The 21714-nt window shown below is 41.3% G+C and overlaps 1 pseudogene; it reads right to left on the reverse strand.

Annotated features, from left to right (window-relative positions):
• LOC132403380 (aldehyde dehydrogenase, mitochondrial-like) overlaps positions 1 to 21714 on the reverse strand; it is a 55410-nt pseudogene that overhangs the window by 27755 nt on the left and 5941 nt on the right.

The following is a 21714-nucleotide window of genomic DNA, read 5'->3' on the forward strand; positions in this document are numbered from 1 at the left end:
AAGATGCTCCAAGCTACCTCACACAACATCCTTTTAATTCATTGTCAGCATTTTGGGAGAAACTGCTCATATTGGGTTTCTAGACCTGGATCTCTCTTCCAATGGAGTCATCCACTATTAAATAGCACTTACTGATGACAAGCTCAGTTCCGATTTCAGTTCAGAAGCACTCCAGATTTCATTCCAGCCTGTGACCAAAGATACAGATAATTTTTGAATTTGAGGCGAGGTGCACAAGGCATACACAGCACATTTATGACAGCAAGCAGAAAGAAGATATCAGTAAAATGCAATCACAGAAAACAATTATTATCCAAGTCCCTGAGTTCATGAATGTTGCAGCAGTCTGTCTTCTGATGGTTACCACTGAGGAGCAGAACCAACTCCAGCTTGGATGTCAAGGCACACCACCTCCTGTGGAGCATAATGACTTTGTTGCCTCTCCTGGTCGGCTGTAAACAGGCCTCACTGTGGCCTAAGGCCTCATTTTGTTACAGTCAAGGGCAACTAAAATAAAAACTGTTTGCTGTTCTCTGTCATACCTCCACCTCTCCATGCTCTTAAATGCTCTTCAAAGCCACTGTCCAACATTTGGTTTTCTGTAGTAATAATTTCCACAACTCAGTGTCAAACTTTCCAAATCTTTGTTTGATAAAAAGATCTGTTAAGGAACAATTCATAATGTTAGAGGTGCTAAATACACACAAGTTATTATTGACTGAAGTTGAGTTACTGATCTCACCAACTCTGTCACAAGGATCCACGTTCCCACCTCACTGAAAACTGATGGACTCTACTCATCTCAGTTCATTTATGATTTCATTGCTCCAATCACTCTTTAAATATCTGCATCTTTCAGGACTTCTCAAAACCACTGCTGCCCATGTTCTAAGTTGTACCAGCCCATTCTCCCATTGTGCAACTTGTTCTATTTTTTTCTTTCCCATGTTGGGTGCTTGATGTTTTCTTTGTACAGGTTCCTTTTTTTTCACTGCTGTCTGTGGGAAGACAAATCTCAGGGTTGTATACTGCATACACACTTTGATAAAAGATGTACTTTGAACTTTTGTTGATCCACATTAACTCCAAATTATGCAAAGGCTTAAATTTTTAAAACTCTCATGTCTTTGCAAATTCTTAAATAGCCTCAAAGCCCCACTCTCTGACCAAGACATGCTAAATTTTCCTTATGTGATGCAGCTACAAAATATTTTAGTGAACATTTATGTGTGAAAATGCAATATTGTTGAAGGTTTCAGTTATGTATTCAAGTAAAAAAACTGGTCTAATTCAATTCATAGCATTTCACACAAGGTGCTGGAGGAGCTCAGCAGACCAGGTTCTATGGATGGGAAGGAATAGTCGATGTTTCCGGCCAAGACCCTTCAACAGGACTTGCGTCTAATTCAATTCCCACTTGGGTAGTTTACACATATTAACAAAATGATTTCACTCTTCATGTCCGGGCTGAGAAATTTAATAGATTAAAGTAGAAAGAGCATGAGCTCACTGCAAATCCAACCTCTTTTGCAGTATATTTGATGATTAATGATTTAATCTATCTTTGATAAATCAGTAACAGTAGTCAAATTTTAAACTAAGCAGTTTAAAACTACAAGTGCTTTAAAATTGTTTTCCAGTTATAGTTTAGCTACTGCGAAGAGCATGTAATATTAATAAAGATGCAGAATGTGCTGTATGTAGTTGCCAGCATAGAGACATTTACAGGAAAGCTATGCAAATTCTTAAATATCAATTTATGGGACATGGCATCACAGGAAAGACGAGTGCCTCTTACCCATCCTTAACGTCTTTGAAAAGACTGTGGCAAGTTGCCTTCTTCAACAGCTGCTTCTCTTTAGGTGACGTCATTCCCGTGGAGTTTGGGGCAGGGTATTACAGGATTGAGGCCCACATGATAAAGAAATAGCAATATATCTCCAAGTCAGATGGTCTGGGATTTGGAGGAACCCACCAAGTGATGGTGTTTCAATATATCTGCAGCCAAGATTCTTCTTCGTGGTAGAGATGAAAGGTTAGGGGTTGTTGTTCAGAGTAACTAAGATTAGTAATTGGCAGCAGATTAGATCTGTAGAAAGTGACAGTAGAAGCAAAAGGTGAATTGATGAGCATGTAGGACAAAATAAGCTGCAGAGCTGCAGGGACATTATCCTGATGGGATTGTTCTGCCAGTACTAATATTGCCCTGTCAGTACTAGATAGTATCCTCACATCAACCATTACTGTCTAGTTTGGAGCAGCATCCTCTCACAATGAATGAAAACTACGGTGAACCGTCAGGTCAGCAGAAAAGGTCACTGGCTGCAGTGACCTTGTAGTTGTCCTTGTAGTTTCTCTCCCCCGATATAACCGTACCTATGTTTAAGTGTTAGAGTTTCCTTTTCTGTTGCAAGTTTTTAAGAAGTAATTATTACGTTAACACTTGATGTGCACCCTATCAAACCCCTGGCCCCCCTTTTTCCCACCCCTACCTTCAGTGAAAAGGTCCACTATCACTGCAGGAGTTGTATGTGTCCAGGATAAAGAAGCGAGCAGGAAAAAATAATAGCTGACACTACCCACTCGGAAAACCACTTTTTCCAAGAGCTCCTTTATGGAAAGCACTATAGGACTTTCAAACTGAAGACCTGGGTAAACCGAGTGGCTGGTGTGTTCACTGAGATCTTTAACCTCTCACTTTGACAGTGCTCCACTCCTGACTTCATTGTTCATGCTGGCATCAATAGTCATCATGGCAGTTCCATTGCAACCGCAAGGTTCCCTCAGACACTAATCACCTCTTTCTCACTGTCCACAAACCTGAACAGTCATCTGAGATAAAGCAGCAATTCACAAGCATTTAATTCAGTGCTGATTGTGCAGTCCTCCCTCATTATCAGCATCATGTTGTATGATGTGGGCGATCATGGTCTTTCTGTGACTATGACTGTTCTTGGCAAATTTTTCTACAGAAGTGGTTTGTCTTTGCCTTCTTCTGGGCAGTGTCCTTACAAGAGGGGTGACCCCAGCGTTATCAGTACTCTTCAGAGATTGTCTGCCTGGCGTCAGTGGTCACGTAACCAGGATTTCTGAGGTGCACCGGCTGCACAATCCTCTCTACATTGGGAAAATAATGTTTTGCAGAGCTCCTCCAGTCACCTTGCACTTTATTTTTGATTACACTTCAGCCTTCTCTCTTGCTCCAATACCGTCCTAGGCAAGGAAGTGGAATTGTACCTCATTACCCACCTGAGCACAGTGCAGTCCTCCAAACTTATTACCTAGGTAATCATCCTTGTAGTTTCTCTCCCCCGATGTAACCGTACCTATGTTTAAGTGTTAGAGTTTCCTTTCCTGTTGCAAGTTTTTAAGAAGTAATTATTACGTTAACAACTTGATGTGCACCCTATCAAACCCCTGGCCCCCCCCCCTTTTTCCCACCCCTACCTTCAGTGAAAAACATATTTCGTTTTATAGCTTTTCTGGTTCTGATGAAAAGTCCTTGACTCAAAACATTGACTGTTTCCTCATAGATTGCACTCATCTTGCGAATGCTTTAGGCATCCTGTGATTTAGCTTCATATTTCCAAGATTGGCATTTTTCTTTTTGCTTTTGGGATGTATTTGTGCATCCAGTGGAAAGAGAATTCTGGTCTGTGGATGAAGAGTAATCTGGTGACAGCAACGTCGATGCCAGTGGTGTTGGTTGTGCGGAGCTGAGATATCATTGCTAAATACCTGGCTTGATTATCTGACAGAGCGTTAATATTGTTACATGCTTGGTGCCACTCTTTTTATTGTTACATTCTTCTTCTCACGTGTTGGGTGTTCAGTCTTTTCTTTGTTTCATGGCTGCTTGCAGGAGGACAGATCTCGGAGCTGTATTTTAAATTGAATTTACTATATTGAGATACAGTGTGGAACAGGCCCTTCCGGAACTTAAGAGTCCCCCAATTTCCTCCTAGCCTAATCACGGGACAATTTTCAATGACCCATTATCAACCAAGCAGTAGCTCTTTGGACTGGGGGGGGAAACCGGAACATGTGGAGGAGACCCACACATTCACAGGTTTCTGTATGCATACTTGGATAATAAATGTACTTTGAATCTATCAGCATGGAGGACATTTATAATGGAACTAATGAGGAAGAAAGAAAAAGAAGATTATGCTGATGTTGTGGGTAAAACAAGCACCATGATGGATGAATCGTTCAAAAGGCCTCTTATTTGCTGTCCATTTATGCAATTATAATATTACTAAACAAATTCAGTTCTCTTGGTCTTCCTCTATATAGAGATATAAAGAAAACAAATAAAAAAATCATTCCCCACAAACGAAAGCTACTCTCAAAAATCAGATGGTATTGGTGAATTCAGGAAGCTACACAAAACCAAGACAGGTTAATGCACCTGAAGTGACATTAAAGTAGCATTAGATGTATGGACAAAGCTTTTAAACGTGACAGCATAAAGAATACAACGTGGGTCAACAAAATGTACAAGTTCCTATGCAAAGTACTTACAGCTAAGTATACTTTATCACGTTCAATGAGGTCAGCTAAGCGGTGTAAAAGCAGCCCTCTGTGTGACGCATCCATTAATCGCCACGGTGATCCAAATTTAAATGCATCTTTCGCTGCCTTCACTGCTTTATCCACGTCAGCCTGTGGGCAGATTAATCACAACGTCTGACAATATTCAATACAAGTACAGAGCATGGTAACGTAGTGGTTAGCTCAGCACTTTAGCGTACCAGTGACCTACCGCCGCCTGAACGGAGTTTGTATTTTCTCCCTATGATTGCATGGGTTTCCTCCGGGTGCTCTGGTTTCCTCCCATGCACCAAAGGCGTACCAGTTGTTAGGCTCATTGTTCGTTGTAAATTGTCCTGTGATTGGTATAAAGTTCCATCAGAGGGTTGCAGGATGGAGCAGCTCGAAGGCCAGAAGGGCCTATTCCACACTGTAGCTTAACAAAGACATTAATAAATAAATGGAAAATAATTTTCTAACAATAGAGGCACACACAGTTATGTTAATTCTGTTCTCGCCACTCCTAAGGCCTCTTAACACTGAGATCCATCAAGCCTCACCCACCGTATCACCGCTAATCCTTGGGGAAATTCCCTCCTCATCCTTTTCCTCAATTCTCTTAGAAACCAAGACTCATCATCACCCCTTTCTCAAAAGTTATTAGGGATGGACTGAGTCTGTTGGTTCTGCCTGCAGAACTCATATCATCAGCATCATCAGCATCAGCCTTATGTACCGTGTCGTATGATGTGGGTGATCATGGTCTTTCCATGATCATGATTGTTTTTGGCAAATTTTTCTACAGAAGTATTTTGCCATTGCCTTCTTCTGGGCAGATGATCTCAGCCGTTATCAATATTCTTCAGAGATTATCTGTCTGGCGTCAGTGGTCACATAACCAGGACTTGTGATCTGCACCAGCTGCTCATACAACCATCCGCCACCGGCTCCCATGGCTTCATGTGACCCTGATCGGGGGTGGGGGGGGTAAGCAGGTGCTACACCTTGCCTGAGGGTGATCTGTGGATTAGTGGATGGAAGGAGCGCCTTACACCTCCTTTGGTAAAGACGCATCTCCACCCCGCCACTCGAACACTCATATATAGCGCTTAAATAAATAAAAATGTTCAGACCTTTTTGCAGAATCTTTCATATAGATTGGGAATAGTTAAGGCAACATAAACCTAATATGTTAATATTGCCTAAAAAGGGACTTAGTATGATTATTTAATCATACTCTATTCAGATTCAGATTCAGATTGTTTATTGTCATTTAAGAACCACAAATGCAATGCAGTTAAAAAAATGAGACAACATGCCTCCAGAATGATATCAACAAAGCACATGACAAAATAGACTACACCAGAAAATCCACATAACATTTGGCAATTCCCAATCCAGAGTCCGGAGAGGCTGCAGCGTATTAATATTGCGTTACCGTCTTAGCGTGTTCCCCAGAAAGAAGCTCCAAATCCACCAGACAAACAAGACCAAAAACTAAAGCTACAAGACCTGCACAAAACCACATAGTTACAACAGTGCAAATGATACCATAATTTGATAAAACAAAGACCATGGGGATGGTAAAAATAGTCCAAAGATGTTAAAAAGACTATAAATTCGAAAGAAACCACCACACAGTTTCCACAAGTCCTCAGGGCCCTGATAGTCCCGTCATCCCACACGGGCAGCAGAAGGGAATACCCCCTGCTATGGACTTCCACGGCGCCGCCCAACTCAGCCTCGCAGACACAGCACACACTGAAAGCGCCCGACCGCAGCGGACTCCGAGTCCATCGAACCTCCGAGCCTCTGACCATCCCCTCCAGCACAGCTTCTCCAAGCATCATCCTCTGCCGAGCGTATTAAGACGCTCCCGCCAACGGCCACCGGCAATACAACCCCGAGGACTGGGGGCCTGTTCTTCCCAGCAGAGACCCGGACCTCACAGTAGCAGCAGCAATGAAGAGGGCCTTCCTGGAGATTTCCAAATCTTCCTCCATGCTCCGTGCTCCCATGTCCATTTTTCATTAGATTAGGATTGCGCACGGCACCCCTGCTTAACAAATAACATATCAGCTCTGGATTCAGCCTAGAATATGGACATCTTGCTAATATTATACAAGCCAACTTGGACAAGGACAAATTGAATTGGAATCAGTGCTGTGGAGTTTTTCCGGTGATTTCATCGTTGAGAATGGCAGCTTAAGTCACTAGCTCCTCTGGAAAAATGCGTATTAAACCCCATTAACCCATCAAATATAATATTTTATGAAAAATATTTGAACTGAAAAGAGGGGCAAGAATGGGGAAAAAGAACGGAAATAAAAAAAGCGACAGTGCGGAGCCTGGGTCCGAGAGGAGTGCAGCGAGCGGCTCTCCGACCCGACCGCGTGCGAGCGAGGCGGCCGCCGGGCCTCATTCAGTCGAAGCGACGAATGTCTTCGAAATCCTGAAAGAAATAATGGAGGACCAGAAAGATATAAAGCAGCAGCTCCGTGATATTAAGGCAGAGCTCGCCAGCGTTAATCAAAAAATAGCAGTGGCAGAGACTCGAATTGAGAAGGTGGAAGATCGCGTTCAAAACGTGGAATGGATACTGAGCAAGACAATAAAAATAGTACATCACCAAGAAGATAAACTGCTTGACCCGGAGGGAAGATTACGGCAGAAAAATATCAGAATCTACAACGTTCCCTAAGGAGCGGAGGGTTCGTCTATGATGGAGTTTGTCGGAAAGTTATGGAGCTGGAAATCGAGAGAAGTCGATTTCTAGTCCTAAAATCTACCCAGGATAGAAAGCCACGCTCAATAATAATAAAATTCCTTCGGTACAGCACCAAGGCGGAGATTCTACGAAGGGCCTGGGGTAAGAAGAGAGTGTTTTTAGATGATAAATTAATATATTTTGACCAAGATTACCCCCCCCCCGCAGTCCTCCAGAAATGCAAAGAATACTCTGAAGTAAAGCGAGTACTAGAGCAAAGTAAGATTAGATTTCAAACTCCGTACCCTGCTAAACTTCGAGTGTTTTATGACAACGGGACGCGGTTATACCAGACAGTGGAAGAGGCGACTACAGACATGAAGACCAGAGGGTTGCCCATCAGCATGACCAAAACGAAGGAAAGCCTGACTGAGGAATTGTCCTATTCCGCTGGGGAAATAGTGCGAGATTCGAGAAGGCAGGAGACGGGAGGAAGCCGAGAGAAGTATATCAGGAAGAGACTGGGAGTTTCCCGAAGACAGTCCTCAGACCCCTTCAGAAGAGCCATAAGGTTTGGCTAACTTTAAAAATGTTGAGAAACTAAACAGAAACAAAAGTACACAGTGATAAACCTATCTCAATTAACACTGATTATAATGTGGATTTTATATTACTTAGTTGTTATTCTTTATTCTCTCACTTACTCCTTTCTCCCCACCAAAATGAGAATATATTTGTGTGTATGTATGTAATGTGTGTGTGTGTGTGTGTGTGTGTGTGTGTATGTATATATTTGTGTGTGGGTGTATATATATATATTTTTTTGTGTGTGTATATATATATATATATATAGGAGGAGTACACACGGAAACCTTTTCTGTGTAATGGATATGTTCACTGACTTTTATGAATACTGCAATGGGGGCCCTGTGGTGAACTATGTGCCTGTCTGGACACGCCCCCTTCTGACTGCTCCTGTGGCTCCTCCCACAGGCCCCTGTATAAAGGCGATTCAGGTCTAATCCTCTGCCTCATTCTCCAGGATGTAATATGATGGTCACTCACTGCTGGTTACTTCTTCAGTCAATAAAAGCCGATATCTCACCTTACGTCTCAGAGTGAGTTATTGATGGTGCATCAATTTTATTGACTGAAAGTTTTAAAACATGGAAACCGTTTTGCGTCCGGACCGGTTGGAATTGGACCCTCAAGACCCTGACGCAGTTCTCGCTTTTGAACACTGGCTTGCATGCTTCCAATCACACTTGGCGGAGCTTCGTGTGACTGACCCTGCCGTTATGTACAGAATTCTCCTCTCGAGGGTCACCCCAAAAGTTTATTCCATTATCCGGGACCTGCCGACCTACGAAGGGGCACTGGACACCCTCAAAAGACAGTACCTGCGGCCGGTGAACACCGTCTACGCAAGACATCGTTTAGCTACCTGGCAACAGCGGCCTGGAGAATCGAGCGCTGAGTTTCTCCGAGCACTACAGACACTCGTCCGAGCTTGTGACTGCAAGACGCTCACGGCAGAACAACATGCAGAGCTGCTGGTGCAAGACGCCGTTGTGACGGGACTGAGGTCAGTGTACTTGCGCCAGCGACTGCTGGAACACTCAGATCTTACCTTACGCTCGGCGATCGAGACGGCCAACGCTCTGGAAGCTGCGCTGCACTACGCCAACGCTGTCCAGTCGCGCGATTCCCTGCCGGTTCCGTGGACGCCTCAGACCCCGCCACCACCGGCTCCCGCGAGCGAAATCGCCGCTGCCAGTCGCGATTCCACGAGCTCCCCGAACCCGACCACAGCGGCAGCCCGTCAGAAGCCTGTGCTTTGTTATTTCTGCGGCCATAAAAAACACTCCCGAAAACGCTGTCCAGCGCGAGGAGCGACCTGCTCCAGCTGCGGAAAGCGGGGCCATTTCGCCGAGGTCTGTAAGTCTAAACTGCGAGCGGAGTGCAGCGCTGTGGGTGAAACGTGGGGGCCGCCATCTTGCATGCCCGGATGTGGGCAGCCATCTTTGTCGGCGTCAGCACGCCCCGCCCCCGACCCTCCGATGCTTACCGGGTCTCTGGCCACTGTAACTCTCGACCAAAGCGCCCCACACCCGCTTGCAAGGTCCATGATGGACATCCGGGTGGAGGGGCACCGGACTAGATGCCTGTTTGACACGGGCAGCACTGGGAGTTTTATTCACCCGGACACAGTGCAACGCTGCGGACTCGCAACGCGGCCGGTAAGTCGGAGGTTCCATTTGGCTTCTGGGTCGCAGTCCACAGACATCCGGGCGGGTTGTGTAGCAACATTGGTGGTGCAAGGCACAGAATATCGGGACTTTGAGCTCCTGGTCATGCCTAATCTGTGCGCACCTGTGCTATTGGGGCTGGACTTCCAGAGCCATCTCGAAAGTGTGACTATGGCATATGACGGGCCCTTCCCACCACTCACTGTCCGGAATCCTCAGTTCTGTGGGACTTCATCACTACTGACCACACACACACAGCGACACACACATCCCATCCAACACGACAGCTGCGCTACCGACACCACTTGCAGTCTCTCCGCTCTCGAGGTCCCTCCCCCGCCGCTGTTCGCCAACCTGACCCCGACTGTATACCGGTGCAGTGGTTGCTCAGGGAGGGGATCATTGAGCCAAGCACAAGCCCTTGGAGAGCCCAGGTGGTCGGATGGTGGCCCCACCCCCCCCCCTCACGAACTCCTATTCTCTTTTCCCAGGAAGTCTGTCACTGGGACCGCTCTACCAGTTTGGCTGATGTCCCCGGGGCCAGTGCTGCTCCGGAAACATGTGAGGAGCAATAAATACTCGCCGCTGGTCGAGAGGGTTCACTTTCTGCATGCGAACCCCCAGTAGGCCTACGTGGTCTTACCTGATGGGCGGGAGGACACTGTCTCCATCCTCGACCTGGCGCCCGCAGGTGCAGCAGACCTCTACCCTGAACACTCTCCGGTCACTATGAACCCTGTACCCGAGGTGACACCGCGCTCACCAGGCCCTACATGGACTCCTCATGACACTTATATACCAGGTGCCTCGCACATGCATGTGCTGGAACCAGCACAACCTCCGTCTCCTGTGCAATCTCCAATGTTGCTGGCATCGGTGCAATCACAGTCGGTGCTACGTAGATCGCAGCGACAGATTCGACCACCTGATAGACTTGACCTGTAAGAAACCTCGCCACATGGGGACTCTTTCAAACAAAGGGGGGGTGAATGTGGTGAACTATGTGCCTGTTGGGACACGCCCCTGCTGACTGCTCCTGTGGCTCCTCCCACAGGCTCCTGTATAAAGGCGATTCAGGTCTAATCCTCTGCCTCATTCTCCAGGATGTAATATGATGGTCATTCACTGCTGGTTCCTTCTTCAGTCAATAAAAGCCAATATCTCGCCTTACGTCTCAGAGTGAGTTATTGATGGTGCATCAGGCCCTCAACTCACAAGTAGGAGGGGTTATCCCCCACAGCTAGACATTTCCTCTAGCTCAGCACAGGGTCATCTACTGGAGACCACAGCCTTGGAATCACACGTTCGTTGCCATTTTTGTTGTTATTTGCATTTCTTGGTTCTTACTTGTTCAGGGAGTAGATCGATTAAGTTTTATTCTAATTTCAATGGTACATTGACAGATAAATACAGATGGCTAAGGACAAGGTAAAATTCATTTCTTTTAATGTCAATGGGCTATTAAATCCAATCAAACGTAAGAGAATTTTATCCAAAATGAAAAAAGAACACGCCCATGTGGTATATTTACAGGAATCTCATTTAAGTGATAATGAGCATAAAAAACTAAAGCGAATGGGCTTCACTAATCTGTTTTTCTCCTCATATAAATCAGGACATAAGAGAGGAGTTGCTATTCTTATCTCAAGTAAGGTAAATTTTGGAAAAGTATTCAAAATGGGAGATAAAGAGGGCAGATATATTCTGGTAAGGGGGAATATAGATGGCAATTCAGTTACTCTATTGAATATATACGCACCCCTGGGAAGTGATATTGGTTTCTTCCAGAAAATTACTGATATTATGGTAACGGAAACAGAAGGTCTCCTGATATGTGGGGGAGACTTAAATTTACAATTACAACCAAACTTAGACTCTTCCAATAGAAAAACCTATGAAACAAAATTTTTACAATAGAAAGTTAATACACTTTTTGAGGATGTTGGTTTAATTGATATATGGAGGGACCTTTTCCCTGACAGAAGGGATTACACTCATTATTCTGCTCCACATTCTGTATATACAAGAATAGACTATTTCATGACATTTGGAAAAGACAAAGACAAAATAAACACCTGTGGAATTGGGACAATAGATGTAAGTGACCATGCACCTATATATTTATCTGTTGATTTTGACCTACAACCAAAGAATACTATTTGGAAACTAAATTCAAGTCTACTCAATGATCCATACTTTAAGGAACAAATTAAAAAAGAAATTGGTCTCTACTTAGAATTTAATGATAATGGAGAGGCTTCACCTCCCATTTTATGGGATACTCTGAAGGCGGTCTTAAGAGGGAAACTTATAGTGATATCTTCATATAAGAAAAAAATAAGGAATAAAACATTAGAGGAATTACAAAATAGGCTGAAGGAACTAGAGAAAAAACACAAATTGAATTTGGCACAGGATACATCAGGAAAAATTAAAAGAATTAGGGATGAAATAAATAATTTGTCTACGCAAGAAATCAAGAAAAACTTAATGTTTCTGAAACAGAGACATTATGAAAGTGGATCAAAATCTATGAAAATACTGGCGTGGAAACTGAAAAAAAAAATAGCAGAAAATACAATTCATAGAATTAGGGACCCAAGAACGAAAATGATAAAAAATAAGCTAAGTGAAATTCGAGAAGCTTTTGAAGTGTTTTACAAAACTCTATATTCCAAAGTTCCAGGGGGAAGCATAACCCAAATTGACACCTTCTTGAATTCTCTAGAGCTACCCACGTTAAGTGAAGAACAAAATAGAACGATGACTGCTGATATAACTGAAGTTGAATTAAAAGCTGCAATTAATAGGCTTAAATTAAGCAAGTCACCAGGATCAGATGGGTATATGGCAGAGTGGTACGAAGAATTTAAAAATGAGTTAATTCCTGTTTTTCTCCCCACACTGAACTGGGCTCTAAAAAAGGCACAAATGCCATCCAGTTGGAAGGAAGCGATAATCTCAGCTATACCGAAAGAAGGCAAGGATAAAATGGAATGCAGGTCATTTAGACCAATATCCGTTCTTAATGTAGATTATACATTATTTACCTCCATCATGGCCAAACGATTAGAGGAGTTTCTACCCTTACTGATATGTAATGATCAGACAGGTTTTATACGACAATGCCAGGCTCAAGACAATATACAAAGGACACTCCACATTATGGATCATATACAAAAAAATAAAATCGAAGCAATAGTGATAAGCGTGGATGCTGAAAAGGCATTTGATTCGGTTGATTGGAATTTCCTTTACAGAGTTTTACATAGATTTGGTTTCCAAGACACAATTATTAAAACTATACAGACATTATATGACAATCCTACTGCTAGGATTAAAATCAATGGATATTTATCAAATAGTCTTACCCTAGAAAGGGGCACGAGACAGGGTTGTGCATGGTCACCACTACTCTTCGCGCTGTATCTGGAACCATTAGCTCAATACATCAGACAGAATGAAGATATCAGGGGAATTACTATTAAAGGAACAGAGCATAAATTGGCTTGTTATGCAGATGACATCTTGATCTATCTAGGGCAACCAACATACTCTTTGCCTAAATTGATGCAATCCTTTGAACAATATGGTCAACTATCAGGATACAAGATCAACATAGATAAAACCCAATTACTTTCATATTACTATAGCCCACCAAGAGAAATTGAAAGTCGATACCCCTGGACATGGCACACAGAGTCTTTCAAATATTTGGGCATCATTATACCAAAGGATTTGGCAAAATTATCAGAATGTAATTATCAGCCTTTATATAAAAAAATTAAGGAAGATGTGGCAAGATGGAACCTGATCCCTTTTCTCAGTCTCAGTTCAAGGATTGAGTCTATTAAAATGAATATACTGCCCAGACTGTTCTATCTCTTTCAGACCCTACCAATAGAGATTAATCAAAATCAATTCAATGAATGGAACAAAATGCTATCAAGGTATATTTGGCAGGGTAAAAGGCCTAGAGTTCATCTCAAAACTTTGCAATTAGCAAAGGAAAAGTGGGGATGGGGCTTGCCTTCTCTTAGAGATTATTATTTTGCAGCACAGTTGAGAGCTGTGATATGTTGGTGCAACCCATCATATGACGCTCAATGGAAAAATATTGAGGAGCGGGTACTTCCCATCCCCATACAAGCAATTTTGGCTGATAACAATCTGCAAAGATACATAAATACTATTGATAACCCATGGGTGAAATTGACTCTTAAAATATGGAAAACTACTATAAAAGAATATAATCTAGAGGGGGATATTGCAATTCTTAAATGTTGTGCATTTGACTCGGATTTTACACCAAATAAATTGGATGCTGGATTTAAGGACTGGACAGCTAAAGGAATAACAGTTCTTTGCAACATAATGAAAGAAGGAACACTGTTCAGTTTTGAAATGCTTAAAGAGAAACACTTATTAGAAAAACAAGATTTTTATCGGTATTTACAGATGTGACAATATGTTAATAAGATGCTTAAAAATGTAACCAAGGCAAGTACATGCTTGATAGAGCTCTTTAGAAAAGCATATAATTCAGAAAATGGTAGCAGAATCATTTCAAGCATGTATAAGGGGTTGTCAACTCTTAAAACACATTCGACTTCATACATTAAAACAAAATGGGAGAAGGAACGAGGGATAATTATATCTGAGGAAGAATGGACAACAATATGGAGGTTTCAATGGAAGTATGCCAGTTCACAGAAATGGAGGGAGTTTGGATGGAAAAACTTGATAAGATATTTTATTACACCCTCTCAGAAATCCCATTATGATAGGAACCTCCCTGTTTGCTGGAGAAATTGTGGAAATCAAAATGCAAATCATTATCATATTTTTTGGGACTGCCCTGTTATCAAAAACTATTGGAGGGGGACACACAATGCCCTACAAGACACCTTTAAATGTGAAGTACCCTTAGAAAGTAAGACCATATATTTTGGATATATACCTCAAGAATGGTTGAAAAAAGATAAATATTTAATGAATATATTGTTGGTGGCTGATAAAAAGACTCTTACTAGGAAATGGTTATCACAGGAGAGCCCAACTTTAAATACATGGATGGAAACTACAATGGACATTTACAAAATGGAGAAGATAACAGCATCTGTTAACCATAAGCTGGAACAATTTGATTCATACTGGGAAAAATGGTTTAACTACGTAATGCCTCATAGGCCTGATTTTATTCTCACAAATCAATGAATCTGTTGTAAAAAAGATCACTCCCTACTTGTACATAGTTTTTTCCTTTTGCTTGTTTTTTCTTTCCACTCTTTTCTGTAAGTGTATACCTCAGATAAATACTTTGTGGAGATTTGTGATATATATGATTATATGATATATATGTACAATGTCTGAAATACATCTTATGGAAATGTTTGTTTGATGATGAACTTCAATAAAAAAATAAATTACATAGGAATCAGTGCTGTGAACCTTTTAGAAAACTGGTTCTTGGAGCATGGGAATTCTCCAATGAATAATGATTGGATAACTTAGCTTTTATCCACTTAAGTTTAAAAGAATGAGAGGCTAGATTAGATCTCTTCTCAGAGATTCTGGAAGGAATAAACAAAGCAGATGCCAAGAAGCTGTTTCCTCCATTTAGAAGGGCAGAACCTAGGGTAGAACATAAGGGATCGACATTTAGGATAGAAGACCCCTTCACCAGAGAGTTATACATCTTTGGAACTGTCAGCAACAGAGGAATGTCAATGACCACAATTGAGTTTGGTTGGGAATGACCAGAACTTTGGATAATTCCAGAATCAGAGACTGAGCAACAAGGGGGATATGAGACACAAGATCAACCGCCATTCTACCCAGTGTGGAATAGATTTGTAAGGACACAATGATCACGTGATCCTCACCTTCATACTTCTTTTTTTGAATGGGATCTTAATGACTTTTGATGATCCAAACACAACTATTTCACTGCTTGCTTGACTCTGCCTATGTTCCCAAAGTCCCATTGCCATTCAATAACGAATTCCAACAGTTACCCAATAACTGATGGCAAGCTTAGACCTGTAGTTTCCCCTCAGCAACTGTGGAGAGAGAAACAATTAACATTTTGACAGAACAAGGAGAAGTTAGAAAACAAGCATGCTTTTAAGTTGCAGAGAACAAAGGGAACTTCAGTGTTCAGCAGAACATCTGCAGATTTATCTCAATAATGGAACAGAGAGAGAATGATAATGGTTCCTTAATTGCATCTGGAGCCATAAATAGAAAATGAATGATGACCACAGATTAAAGTTCCTAATTCTCAACTAACAGCTTCACTGTACAGCCTGACTGTTTTGTAACCGACTTGGGTCTCCCAGTAACTTTATACACCGTATTGATGTGAGCAGCAAATCACCTGGCTCAGACTGGGTGACAAATGGCTGTGCTGATTTGTAGGGGCTGACATCTACAGCTCCTGCATGAACGTCGAGGTCAGTGGATACAACAAACAGTAGGAACCCCAGTCCAGGTGAACATTGTATTCATTCCTGTTCAAATCAACATCTCAATTCAATGCTGCCTCAAACTTCTAAATGACAGGAAGGGAAGAAAAGCAGTGTTCATAGCACTACCAGCTTCTAGATATTATCAGGGTATATTCCCAGCAAAGCTTCCCAAGTCGTTGCATTGTCAAATGATAAGCTATTGGTCGTTTGGGCTTGGTAATACCCCAAGCCGTCCTGCAGGTTCCCCTGTGTTTCTGATACTTTACTTATACAATGTAAGGTATCAGAGGGAATTTGTTGGATCCAACCTGTATTAATTATTTTTTCATAACTTTGTACTTTCTGAACAGAATTCAATATGCAGGAAGCATTCAGTTTAACTCAAGGGTTCCCAATCTGGGGTCCACATGTCCCTCTGTTAGGGTCCATAGCATGAAAATGGTTGGGAACCTCTGGTTTAAATGAAAATGTTAAATATGTATAAAAACAAATTACCTTATCTCCTTCAGCAACTTGACAGATGATTTCTCCTGTGGAGGGATTGATGGTTGGGAACGTTTTCTTACTGACTGCATCATGCCACTCATTGTTAATAAAGATCTGCAATAGAGGAAAGAAAGGATATAGACCTCTTGTTGAGCATGGGATACAGAAACCAAACAGCACAAAACTTGGAAGAGTTTCCTAAATTTATCATTTCTTTCTCCAGTATAGTCTATGGTAGATAAAGAACAAATTTGACATTTGGTATGCGATCAAACATTACTGTGAATGCCAAATTTATGACAGTTCAGTTGCTCCAAAACTACTTTTATAACTCACACAGTTTAAAATAAAGCATAGAATGCAGAGAAGAACTTCCTTGTGAATCTTTGAATATACTGAGAAACCTGTACTCAAAAATTTCTTCAGGACATTGAGATGCAGCCAATTGAAAAAGGTAGAGTTGGTGTTCGATTATTTTACACCTTTTTAACCTATACTAAACAAATTATGTAAGCATCAGCTGAATAATTAAATAACTCTTCAGAACCAGACAGATGCTACAACTTTTTAGTGTGTTCTTGTGCACTGAAGACACGTGTAGAAAAAGACAAAATTGTGCTGTTTCTCCAGTAAAGAGTTAAATATTCTAACCAAATGCATGTTTATATGGAGGTGACAGGCTTTGATTTATCTTCAAATTCCTTTAGCTAAGTTATACAAACTTCTTGGTGGAAACAAAATTCCAACAATGGATTTAGAATTATATTGTATCAGGTCATTGTTTTTTTTTAGTCAAAAATACACTTTTGACTCTTTGAACAACGAGCAAAAGCAAAGAGTTTGGCAATTTCAAAGTTCAAAAGTTCACAGTAAATTTATGCCTAAAGTACATATATGTCACCATATAGATTCCTGAGATTCATTTCCTTGTAGGCATATTCAATAAATCCATAGAATAATAACCATAACAGAATCGTTGAAAGACCGCACCAACTTGGGTGTTCAACCAGCATGCAAAAGACAATAAACTGTGCAAATACAAAAATGAAAAAAACAACAATAATAATAATAATAAATAAATAAGCAATAAATATTCAAATACAATTTTGGATGCCAAGATCAAGACTAGATGAGTTATGACCTTACCAAATTGAGTTTTATTTACATCTACTTCATTTATGCTGTAAAAAAACATTAATTTTCGTGGCATTTACATCCCCATGACAATAAACAAGAACTTGAATATATTAAAATTATCTAGAACTGAAGGGGTGTATGAACCACAATTTTGTTGTCTGGATGACAAGAAGAGCACTTCCAATGTTTCTCTCTCATGCACAATGCTAACCAATAAATCAAAGTGTTGTGTTTTTAATATTTCAGTAATATTTGAGTAATATTGTAAATATGTCTTCTTAAGCAGAGTACATAATTCATTATGGGTTTTCTGTAAAAAAATACTGTGAATGGAAAACATCAGCATGCCACAACATCGTAAGTAGAGTAAAAATGATTTATCCTCAGCTCTTCTGTCAATTAGTCTTTGGAGTTACAAATTGTAACAGTGGCGATAGGTGTTTTTAAAATTAGCCCAAGATGACTACCTTCCTGTTGAAGTGCAGCATGTTCTTTCTTCGCACAGGGAGGGAGGGAGAAAGAGAGAGAGAGAGAGAGAGAGAGAGAGAGAGAGAAAGAGATTTGAATCTTTTTAAAAGCGCACCACTTTTTTTTCTTATGAAGTGCAGCAAGACATTGGAGTTAAAAGGAAGGCTGATACTGGATGAGATTCTTGGGTTCAGAAACATTGAGTACCATGTGATAATAATAGTAAATTAAAATGCCTGGCTACATCTGAAATATAGATGTGTTGAATTGCACAACAGATAACTGGTTGTTATATACCAAGCAAGTTGCACAGTGTTTTGATGCAAATGAAATAGCCAATGAGAAACAAGTGCCAGTTTTGTTGACTGCAATAGCTGGAATATGGTTTGCTTAGAATGCACAAGAAAGAGAAAAAGATGAAAAGTCAGGTTGCAGTTTCAAAAAGCGCACTAATCTGAAGAACGTTGACGAAAAATTCAATTACGATGACAGGGCACATGAATGCTATCTTTTCTTTATCAGATTCACTCATTGGTATTTGATAATTAGATCCAACTCACTGAACCATTTGCTTCCACTTAAGCAGGCCGGAGCATCCTCAATCTGTTGAACTGTTATATGGTCTGGGATTGTGTATCTGTTCAATATTCTATAATCAACACACATTTATATTTTCCCATTCTTTTCCTCACAACTACTAAAGACAAAGCATAGGGACTCCTCAACTAAGTGATAATTCCAGTTTCCTTAAGTTTCAGCAGGATCTGCCAAATATCTTCAACCTCTGCTGGTGCTAACCCACGAGACTTCTCTCAGAAAGGTGTGTCTTCTGTCACTTTCATTATGTGATGAGTACTCTTGGAGCAACTAACATCAAACTCATCAGCATAAAAGACATCTTCTTGTTCCAATATCCTATCAGTTAGTCTCTTTTTCCATTCCTCTGGAATTAGAGTGTTATCAAAGTTGAATGACTTTGATGTCAACTTTCCCAATACAGGAGACAGTTTTTCTTTCTTTTACTCCACTGGAAAGCTAGAAACTACCACCACAGGAAAGAACTGCATGATCTGCCGCCTCATTTGAGGGTGGTATCTCCTTCTGAGATGTTCCTGACAATCACTTTTATCCTTTTAGAATAGACAGCTGATGATTTCTGCAGTTCAGGTAAGAGTGGCTCTTCTTCCTAATTGTCAGGAGCATCCACAAGAACGACTGGTGTGCTGGGCACTCCTGAAAATGTAGGTGTTCCAGTCACTCTAACTACTGCACCAGGACATAAAGTGACTGTTTTAGAGTGAGTATACCACACTGTTCCTCTTTCATTCTAAATGTCCTGCAAAGAAATTTACAGATTCTCAAAAGCACCTCTGAATGCAGGGTGAATAGACAAGGTTTTCAGAAAGTTCTCTCTCCTTCTCTCGTTACATGATCCCATGGGCCTTATCACAAGGATGGAAGCTTTACCTTTTTATGACCTGAACCAGGCAGACCAACACAAGTGTATCAATAGTCTCGGCTACTCCAACATCTGCTTCTGAAAACTCTAGTTTCAACACCAATAATCACCGTCACTAAGCCCCAAATTTCAAGAGCACTGATAGTAGTTAGTGGCAAGTGCATTAAATACCTGTTGTAAATGAGTCTGTAGAGTAAAGTAACTTGAGAATCTGTGTCAAGTACAGCTCTGGCATAAATGTCTTCAATTTGTATGGAGATATTGGAGCCTAGCCCTGCTGAGCCTTCAGGAATTGTGTTTTGCACTTTAGTACTTCTGTTGATACACTGATTGGAACGTACTGTATATGCTCCTGGACATCAGGCTGTTCCTTTACTGGGTCCCTCTGTAGTCTCCCATCCTCTCTCTCTGTTTGATTAACCACTGATTTACTTTTCAAAGATTTTCCCGTCCCTCACAATCTCACTTGAAATGTCCATCCTATCCACATTTGTGACAGAAAGTCTCACACCTATCCTCAGCCAAGAGAACCCCTTTGCAGTGGCGTTCCTCTGCTTTGTGATTTTCACAAGGTGGTCTGATTCTCCAATGAACGTGGCACACTCAGCTGTAACAATAGCAGACATCAGCTGAGTCATCTCAGCTCAAATGTTTTTCACCTCATTTCTCAAAAGCTCTACTTTTGTGGCATCAAGGGTCACTTTAGCAACAGATGCCACAACTGAAGACATTACTCAGCTTATGGAATAGTCTCGTCCTCTCAAGCAAATTTTCCTTTTCTCTAACTTCTCTTAGTAGCTCAGTAAAAGATAGTGAATCAGGCATCTTGTGGGCCATTCAAATATGTAGAGCAACCATGTCATGTGACAGTGCACCCTTCACAACTTGCCCCACTCTCAAGCGATTTATCTTGGACAGTTGAATGCCCCTTTTTGCAACACAAACAATGCAGCAGTTTGTCCAGCGTGAAAATGTAGGCAGAGAGCCTCTTGGATTGTGTCTGAACTTCACCATGAGATCAGCTGAACTTTAAGTACAGCCAAGAGTGTTTTCCAGAGCCTGCATAATTAACTGTCGAGGCTGAAGGATTTTCTGCCTTTAGGAACTTCTTTATATCAGTGGCAGGACCTGTTAAACTCTCTACAAGTCTGCTTCTTTATATTGTCCGAGTACTGCCATTCATCTAGTAAATGAGATGACTGCTCAACCCAGGCCTCATGTTCTTCTTCCCCATCAGGTTGGGCTTGACCCCAGAGAACATTCTCACCGTGGATCTCAAGTGATATGCTATGGCATTCATCGACCAGTGATGTGGTAGCAGACACCAGCTCAGAATCCAGATCAATAGATGAAGACTTGGTAGATTTTTAACATCAGTCAGAGTATTTGCTTCATTTCGCAGAAAAGAAAGCGACTTAAACTGCAAATCTTCACCCTCAGCAGCATCTGGAATTGTATTCTGTGCAACTCTAAAGACATGAACTGGCCACAACGCTGCCTCACCAAGTATTCCTATCACATCAGCCAGAGTAGGTTCAGTCATATCACCGAAAGTCTGAACAAGCACAAAATATTTGCTCAGTACACATACATTGTGAGTGGTTAACCCCTTTTTATTACACCAAACCTTAATCCCTAAGGCATCCATATCACCTTCACTGGTGTAACACCAGCTTGAAGATAAATAAATGGGCTATCCAATCACTATACAGTATACAGCATTCATACAGGGTTAATCACCCAATCCCAGATGAGCCCCCAATAATGTAACCCTCTCACTGTAAGCTCATAATGAGTTACCTATTATCATGAATACAAACTAACAGCAACATAACTCTACAATACATGGGAATAATGATGAAAAGACCATTACCAGTTAATAAATGAGTCTAGGATGAAAATAATTCAGGTAAACACATAAAATACATAAAATACAGAGTGAATCTGCAGATGCTGGAAATAAATGAAAACACAAAATGCTGGTAGAACTCAGCAGGCCAGACAGCATCTATGGGAGGAGGTAGTGATGATGTTTCGGGCCGAAACCCCACTCCTGATGAAGGGTTTTGGCCCGAAACGTCGTCACTACCTCCTCCCATAGATGCTGTTTGGCCTGCTGAGTTCTGCCAGAATTTTGTGTTTTTATTTTTTTTAGATAAAGTACATAAATGTTTGAATGTTCCTTTTAAGGGAAAAAAGACCCTG

The sequence above is a fragment of the Hypanus sabinus genome, chromosome 13 (genome assembly GCF_030144855.1).
Source record: "Hypanus sabinus isolate sHypSab1 chromosome 13, sHypSab1.hap1, whole genome shotgun sequence".
Taxonomy (NCBI): Eukaryota; Metazoa; Chordata; class Chondrichthyes; order Myliobatiformes; family Dasyatidae; genus Hypanus; species Hypanus sabinus.